Raw genomic sequence first — 9,558 nt, 5'->3', positions numbered from 1 at the left:
AGTGCTGTTTGTTGCTGCAAAAAGATTCCCAGGCTATTTTAGTAAGAGTAGGGATGATGTCCTGGCTAAATGCCAGTTTAGGTAATTATAGACTGCCTGCTTCAATTGCCTCAACTTACTTTTCACTCCACACTGCGGTGGAATGTGTGTGTTCAAAGATCACAAAGGAGTTTTATTTCAGTGGAGAATAAGAAGAATCCTGTATTAATGCAGTTATTTGTGATGAAGTGTTCTGGGTTTTTCTGAGTTTGATATAAGAGGTATTGTACTACGCTGATTAATTGTTTGCTTTGTGGATCAATAGTTAAAAACTACAAGCCAAATTTTCCTCATTCCAGTTTAAGCAGCAAGATTCTGATTCTTAAGCTAGAAAGTTTTTATTTAAAGCTTGACTATGGAATGAATCTAGTCCCTTTTATAAGAATATTTTCTAGTCTGCAACAGACTATAAAAAGTACTTCAATAAATGAAAATGCATACATATTTCCATTCCCACTTTCAGTCTAAGGTCACTGAAAAGTGGAAAAAGGGAGTTATATATTAAAAAAACATTTTTAGGTTAAACCCATATACCTAAAGCATCAAAAAGGAAACCAGAGTAGGCAGAATTATTAATGTGCTTTCTATATAAATGTTTAACATTTTAAATAGCATATTTTCCACCATGGCTGTGAGTTCTATATTTTGTAAAAGGTCATCAGTAGGATTCGCGTCTGTTTAGGGAAAAGGAACTTTGTTCCCACTGATTTAGTTTCTCAAATGTCTCTGCTGTTCAAGAGAAGTCACCAGCACATATTTATTGAACCCTAACTTTTTTTTTAATAAAAAAAAGTGTAGGATTTTGATGTCCATTATTTTAGAACAAGCCAGAAAACCAATATAGAAAACAAAGAAACTAGCTATTAATACTTGAGGAGAGATGGACATGGTAAGGTAAATTGCTTAGACAGGCTGCTGGCTTTGTATTAATGATATAACCTGCAATCAGAACACCACTCACAAATCCCTTCTCCATCACAATTGCTTATGTCAAGACTAAGTAAGCGTTTATTTACAGCAAACACAGCTACTCTGATAACACTGACATATCCAGCTAAGTTATGTAACACAGCTTGGATGTGTATTGCCATTTAAAAGATTTGCACTTTGGAAAACAACCAAATATAATAAAATACAATAGTTGTTTCATTGGCTGTCCTGTTAATACTGTTCTTTGACCATTGACTTATCTTAGTTGCCTCGTCCATTCCTATTGGTCTCAACCTAATGAACGGATCTGTGTCATCCTGGTGAGACATGGCCAGTGGTGTCCCACAGGAGTCGGTGCTTGGTCCAGTACTTTTCACCATCTTTATCAGTTATTTGGATGTGGGGGGTGAAGTGCTCACTGGCCAAGTTCACGGATGACACCAAGCTATGGGGGAGCATGGTCACCCTTAACAATAGGCTACAGATACAGGCAGATCTAGACAGGATAGTAAGTTGGGCAGATTGGTACCAGATGAAGTTCAACATTGAAAAATGCGAAGTGCTCCACCTGGGGACAAACAACCCCCTACACACTTACAGGCGAGGTGGTGCCAAACTGACCAGCACCACGAATGAAAGGGACCTGGGGGTAATAAGAGACCACAGTATGAATATGAACCGGTAGTATGATGCTGTAGCCAGCAGGGATAATAATACTCTGGCATGCATCAACTGATGCATCTCCAGCAAACCACGGAAGTGATTCTTCTGCCTTACTCAGCATTGGTACAACCCCAGCTGGAGTACTGTGTCCAGTTCTGGGCATCACACTTTAACAAGGGCGTGGTAAAGCTTGAGAAAGTCCAGAGAAGAGCCACCCGTATTATCAGAGATTTGCATGGCAAGCCATACGAGGAAAGGCTGAGGGACCTGGGACTCCTCAACCTGAAAAAGAGAAGGCTGAGAGGGGACTTCGTAGCAGCTTACCGCTACATCAAGGGCTCAGTGAACAACTAGTTACTAGGGCACCCTTGGGGAAAACCAAGAGTAATGGCCACAAACTCCTGGAAGACCATTTTAGGCTCAACATTAGGGAACACTTCTTCATAGTCAGGGTGCCCAGACTGTGGAAAAAGCTCCCTCCAGAGGTGCAGAGGTGGTGCAATCATTTACCCTGGAAATCTTCAAGAGGATACTGGACAGTCATCTTACCCCAGTTCTCTTTCCTGCCTGGTGCAGGGGTTTGGACCTGGTGATCTTCTGAGGTCCCTTCCAGTCTTACAATCTATGAATATAGGAACCTACATCATTATAGGATTTTTTTTCTTCCATGTATGCCTCAGCTTAGTTTTGCAGGCTGTGAATTCTGCTTTCATTCCATCCTATTTAGGTTCTTATGCTGTGCTCATCATTGTTTTGGACCACCATTCGGTAGCACACTGACATGACTAACACCACATGCATCATATTTTCCACACAAGAATGCAAGGCATTATTGTTGTTACTCTGTTTTGGGTAGGGTGTTTTTTGTTTGATGGATTTTTTTTTAAATACTGAGTTTAGGACAAAAGACAAAAATCAATAAAGGGGTTGTTGGTTGTAGTAGCTGTGTTGGTCTAAGGACATAGGCAGACAAGTTTCTTTGGGTAGATATGATATCTTTTATCAGACTAAATAAATATCAGACTCTCTATATGCCTGAAGAAGATTGATTGTACACAAAAGCTTGCAAAGAACATTTTTTCAACTATGTAGTTGGTCTTATAAAAGTTATCACACATCTACCCAAAGAACCTTGTCTACCAAAATCAGTGAAAAGCATTTTTCACTTGGAGCAGAAGTGGTTAGGATCCTGATGATTCTCATTTGCCCAACCCTCAAAGAAGTATCATAGTATCATAGTGCTTAGGGTTAGAAGGGACCTAAATAGATTAGTAGGTCTGACCCCCTGCCCTGAGCAGGAACGGGTGCCAGGATCATATCATCCCAGCCAAATATATGTCTAGCCTCCTCTTGAAGATCCCCAAGGTAGGAGAGCATACCACCTCACTTGGGAGCCCATTCCAGAGCCTGGCAGCCCTAACTGCAAAGTAATGTCTCCTCATGTCCAGACTGAATCTTCTCTCTAACAATTTATGGCTGTTATATGGTCTGTCTCCTCCAATGGCAAACTTTACTGTTCTTGTGAAAGGTTAGATTGTGCCAGAGGAATGATGTTTTTGACCCTGGTCTTCATCGCAAATCCTTAGGCAGCTTTTAGATGTACTGAACTTGGCCACAAGGGCCCTGAAGACTTGAACTTGACTCAGTGCTCGATGGGAAGTAAGAACAGAGATCATGGGACAAGTCTGATGCAACCGTGTTAGTCTTTGCTGCTAAGGAGACATGTCACACCATTCTGTAGTAGCTGGAATTTTCTTACCACTAAAGCCTTTGTGTCTAGGCATACAGTGTTACTGAAAACCAGCCAAGAAATGACAAACATAAATAAATAAGGCCATGGTCAACTCTGTAGCTGAGGAGTCCTCATGGATTCACTGATGTGAAACTCTCACACCAATCTCTTATTATTTCCAGTTGGTACTAATATAATGCTCCTAACAGTGGCAGTCTATGACTATGCCTGAATCTTATTTCTTGTTTCTTTGGAAAGTTCCCTACACCTTGAATTTTGGGGAATTCTAGTGAATTATGCAATTGTGTGACCTGAGTGGAAGAATAATTATCTGGTTCATCAGATGCCATAGAAAAGACAGATCTGTTGGACTGTTTGGAAGGTAACCTGGCTAAATAGACAGAGCTGGAATACTTGTTCTTTGAATAGTGGAGATATGGTAGAAGCATTATGTCATAGTATTAAAGCACATTTGCATCAGAGCAGTAAAGTGTCCTGACCAACAAGAGGTTGAAGGCATAGGTGGAAGGAGAAAAATTATTTTGGGGGTGGGGGGGACTGAGCACATAACATACATGCCCTCTCCCCCACCCAGTAGGTAAGTCTGTGGGGGAAGGGAAAGGTTCGGAGGGGAGGCGCAGATTGAGACCCCAGTGGTGAGGGAGGGAGTGAGGCAGGGGTGAGTGGGGCCCTGGCTGGGCCAGGTGGTGGGACAGTCAGAGCCTGGGTGGCTTGCCCAGGGGCATGGGGCGGGGAGGGAACTTTTGCTGCTGTGCATACCCTGGTGGAGGCCTGGGGGGCATGTTCCCCTCCATCTGTGTGCGGGGTGGAGGCATCTGCCACTGCATGCTAGGCTTTGTGCCCTGCTGCCTTGAAACCTGCATGATGCCATGTACATTCCACTGCTGGGCAGGCAGGGGCATGGTGCAGCCCAGTGGCCGCAGGCACATGGCACTGCACCGCTCCTGGGGTAGCTGCCATGGCGTGCAGAGCTCAGCACACTAGGGCAGCCACCTCTGCCCCACACACAGATCGGGGGCCACATACCCCTGGGCCTTTGCCAGGGTGTGCACAGTGGCAGGAGCCGCCCCCCCCCCCCCCAAATGCCCCTACACAAACAGACCAGGTTTCAATTGTACCACCACCTGGCCCAACTGGGGCTCCATTCACCCCAGCCTCTGCTCCTGCCCTGCCCCACTCCCTCCGTCACTGCAGGGACCTCAATCTGCCCTCTCCAGCCCCTTTCCCTTCACAGAATCAATTGGTTCTTGCTTGCCTTGCTGGGCAGCCAGTAATCCACTGCAATGGATGGGTAGCCAGTGATCTTTGCCTTGCTGGACTGTAATCCTGGCTGCGTATGCACCCCTCCCCAACCCTGCTGCAGCTACCTGGAGCCTGCAGCTGGCTGCCTTGCAGCCCTACCTTCTGCCCTGTGTTTGGTGGGGCTGAGCCCCATTGGCTCCGGCTTTCCAATGCCTGTTGTTGGAGGAGTAGGACCAGAGCTCAGAACTCCTTTGCAAGAAAAAAGAACCCCTTGGCAGTCTTGTTCTTAGTGGTGGTTCTTGTGCTGAAGGGAGAGGTTGAAGGGGAAAGACCCACAACTTCACTTTTACATTTTAAAAGATTTTTCCAATTTTCTCATTTCTGTTTCCAGATTTTTAGAAGTGAATAGAGGCTTCATAGGGAGTAAAAGGAAAACTAATGGGAGTGTGGGGCCACTGCTCAATGCCTCAGGATACCTGGTCACTATGACTCAGGAAAAAACGGAACTCCTAAATGACTACTTTGTCTCAGTCTTTCACTAGACCAAGGGGAACAACATGCCAGGTAGGGCACAGAATGAGCAGGGCAGGATTGACACCATTCCCACCATTGCCATACAACTGATGTACAATCAATTAAAGAAATTAGACATGTATATATATCAGCAGGACCAGATGAACTCCACCCAAGAGTGCTGCAAAATTTGACCGAAGTAATCGCAGAGCCCCTGGCAAAGGTCTTTCAAAAATCATGGGCCTCTGGAGAAATCCCTGAAGACTGGAAGTGGGCCAAGCATGGCTTTATCACAGGCAGGTCTTGTTTGACCAACCTCATTTTGTTTTATGATCAGGTGACTCATCACCTGGACAAGAGAAAAGCAGTTGACATCATATATCTCGACTTCCAGAAAGCCTTTGACCTGGTATCCCACAAAGTACTGTTCAGAAAACTGGAAGATATCAGGCTCAACTGCGGGACCATCACGTGGGTGTGAAACTGGTTGTGGGTAGGACTCAGAGTCCACATGAATGGATCATTGTTGTCTTGGTGAGATGTGGGCAGCAGCATACCCCAGGGGTTGATACTTGGCCCAGTGCTGTGCAATATCCTCATCAACGAGCTGGATGAGGGGGTGACAAGCTCATTGGCCAAGTTCATGGACGACACCAAGATATGGGGTTGTGCGGACACACCTGCAGATAGGCTGGCATGTTGGGCAGAACGGAACCAGATGAGGTTCAATGTAGAGAAATCAAAGTGCTGCATCTGGGAAGGAAGAACCCCCAGCACACCTACAGGCTGGGCATCGCTAACTTGACCAGCACTACATATGAAAGGGATCTGGGAGTAATAATAGACCCCAGCAGGAATATGAGCCGGCAATGTGATGCAGGAGCTGCTAGGGCCAATAAAACTCTGGCATGCATCAATTGATGCATCTCCAGTAAAACCAAAGAAGTGATTCTCCTGCTTTACTCAACATTGGTGTGGCCACAGCTGGAATATTGTGTCCAGTTCTGGGCACTGCACTTCAACAAGGATGTGCTAAAGCTTGAGAGGGTCCAGAGAAGGGCCACCCATATGATCAGGGACTTAAGAAAAGAAGGCTGAGAAGGGACCTGATTGTGGCTTACCGCTATATTGGAGGCATACATCAGGGGCTTGGTGAACAACTGTTTACCAGGGTGCCTTGGGGGAAAACTAGAAACAATGGTCACAAACTCCTGGAAGATAGTTTCAGGCTGAACATTAGGAAAAACTTCTTCACAACTAGGGTGTCCAGAGTATGGTACAAGCTCCCCCAAGAGGTGGTACAGGTCAGTCGCATCATACGTGCATTTAACTTGCACGAATTCAACTATATGCAGGATGGGAGGGGGGGCAGGGTTTGAGTTTGCACGTGGCGCTGCCGCTTACCTGGAGGCCCATTATAGCAGTGACGGCCACTGCCTCCAAAACCTCCCACTGTCGCCAGGGAGCCGTGCCCAGAGCTTTGTGGCCGGCCGCTGGGTGGCAGCAGACGCATGGTGGTGGCCGGGTGGCACGCAGCCATCCCCACCACCATCCTGCGCTGTGCCACTGCCACCAGCTGCACAGCTCTAAGCACGGTGCTGCGTGCCAACTCAAGCCCCACCCCCTCTCCCACCCCGTGTATAGTCACCGATTTTCGCCTTACATGATTTTTGCCTTACCTGCTGACTTCAGCACCTAACCCCTGCGTACGATGCAACTGACCTGTACAATCTTCTACCCTAGAGGTCTTCAAGAGAAGACTGGATGGTCACCTGGCTGGGGTCACCTGACCCCAGATGTCTTTCCTTCTCATGCAGGGAGCTAGACCCAATGATCCTTCGGGGTCCCTTCCAATCCTCTGATTCTATGATGATTCTCTCATGCTATGACCAGTGGCTGGCTACAAACAGGACTTGCTGCATCATGATGAGGAGAGGCTACTGTTCAAATTTGCAGTTTTTACTATACCTTGATGGTAGTGAAACTCTTTATTACAAAGTTTATATGACCGTCATACACACACTACAGCCTTATAATTAAGTCAGTTTCTCCCTTCTGAAAATAAAGGGATGGGCACACAGACAAGTCTCTGCAACTTACCCTGAGTTGGCTTTTATTTACCACAGGATAAGTGTGTGCACATAGGCAGTTACCACAGAGTAGCCGACATTCTGTAAATCCCTGCTATCACTTAGCAACTTGCTGGCAAGGTTTACCTTTACTGAAGACCAAATTCTGCCATTAGAAGCCAACATGCCATTAGTACAAGTTATGACACTTAAATAAATTGAAGTTGTGCATTTGTAATTTGAGTAATTTGATCCTACAACCAGTATCTCAATGAATTGAAACCAACCAGAGCTATTCATTCTACCTCCCTCTGAACCAGATTTGGAAGCTCTTATTCAGTTTTATTCTTCTGCCCTTAAGTAAGATAGCGACTTCCTAAAGTCATTGTGTATTTTCCCTAGAACTAGTGATACACGAAATAGAATAGATCTAGTTAGGCATCAATTTATATAGCACATTTTCAAGGGTATTTAAACTGGGCCAAAGTTCAAATGATGAAACTTTCACTCTGATATTTCCCTTTGGAGATATCTCTTTCTAACACTTTTCATTGCATTTTCTCCTCTATATTTAGCTTTGTCAGCTTGCCAATTATTTTAGCAACAAGCCTAAATAGCCTTTGGGTTTTTTTGGCACATTTGAATCTGTTTCTGAACAATGAAGTAACAATCACCCATAAGTTTATCATATTTGAGTACCAGTTATATATATAGACCTAATCAAGACCCTATCTAGGTTGAACACAGCAGCTGGAAAGCTACTGGTAATTTACATACCTGGCAATTCCCCTAGTCTAAGAGGAATCTTTACATGGCATAGGGAAGCCATAGTGGCTGCAGACTTCTGATTATCCCTGCTCATATTTAGTGTATGGATGGAAGCCGAGAGGTCAAGAACACAATCCATTTGCACTCCAGGAATTCCCGGTTGGCAGAGGAAACCCATGGGACTGTTGACAGCTAGCTATAATTCACAGCAAGCCTGGGACTGCTCCAAACCAGGCCCAGAATTAATTTAAAGCTGCTTTACCAAATCAGAAAATCTAGCTTGTGTGCTTATGCCATAATAAGTTGCTAGCCTTTTTATAACACCACTAGATTTCTGCTCACCATGCCACTCCCACCCACCAAAGCCAAGAAAAAATAAAGGACTGCCACCTGCCACATGTCTTATTTTATTCCTCAACAAAACTAGGCCAAAAATAGCAGCAAAACCAAACAGTCTTTCTATCATAGACTACTGCTCCCAGAACATCCTTTCTTCCAAAACTCTGCTGTGGGGTCCCCCCATAATTGCTCTCACAGCCCTAAAACCCCTTTACTTGGGATGTTACAAGGTTGAATGGCCCCAAGTCCACTTTGTTCTATAACCCCTACCAGAACCATTCCTAGCTCCAGGGCAACTTCTGCCTTAAGCACTAGGCCTGTATGAATAGGAAAGTATTTGATTCGGATTTGGATTCAGTGGATTTGGAGGACAACGATTCAATATGGATCACTATCCCGAACAGATTCGGCTGAATCGGCTTCGGAAGATTTGATGCCGATAATGGGGAATCACTGAAATACCTATAACTCTGTCATTTTTTGGAAGATTTGGATGAAACCAGCAGGGATGGTAGCCCCTTCTGAGGGCATGAGGCCTGCCAAGTTTCAAGGAGATAGGTGTACAGGTTTCTGGGAAACTGCACCTCAAGGTGCTGACAAGCAAACCTCATGCATGTGTGACTTTGTGTGTGTGTTAAGGCACAGTGGGGTGAAAACTGCAGGGATTTTAGCCCCCATTCTCACCCTCACAACTCCACTGCAACCAGTAAGCTTCAGGCCTCTCAAAGATCTTACAGGTCTGGGTTTTCCCCAGCCAGGACTGTGAGGCAGCTGGAGGTTATCAGATGCCTCCTGCTCCTACCCGTGTTTCACCAGGGAGGTTCACGGTTCTGGCATTTCCTGGGACTGCAGCACCACCAGCAGTCCTACCCAGGCCTCCCTACACTGGCAGGGTGCAGTTTTAGGCCATGCCCAGGATGATGTGGGGCCTCCTCCTCCCTATATAGCCCCAGCCCATACCTCCAAGTTCTTCCTGGCAAGGCAGCTCAGCAGAGAGATGCTTTTCCCCTGCTGGCTGGTGAGAAACTAAACTGCCACCTCCAGCTCTGAGAGAGGGCATTAAATGGCCACCCTCATTAGCTCCTGTCCTGCCATACACATAGTCCCTCGTGTGAGCATGAGGAAAGTCTGCCAGGTTTCAGGCAGAGTGGTGCAGGGGTTTCTGTGAAACTGCATCTCAAACTGCTGAAAGCAAAACTCATATCACTTGTGTGTGCTAATGGGTGTGGGTTGTAGCTGTTT

Source organism: Alligator mississippiensis, chromosome 4 (assembly GCF_030867095.1).
Source record: "Alligator mississippiensis isolate rAllMis1 chromosome 4, rAllMis1, whole genome shotgun sequence".
Taxonomy (NCBI): domain Eukaryota; kingdom Metazoa; phylum Chordata; order Crocodylia; family Alligatoridae; genus Alligator; species Alligator mississippiensis.
The sequence above is the reverse complement of the archived record's forward strand: the minus strand, read 5'-3'. Positions refer to the sequence as shown.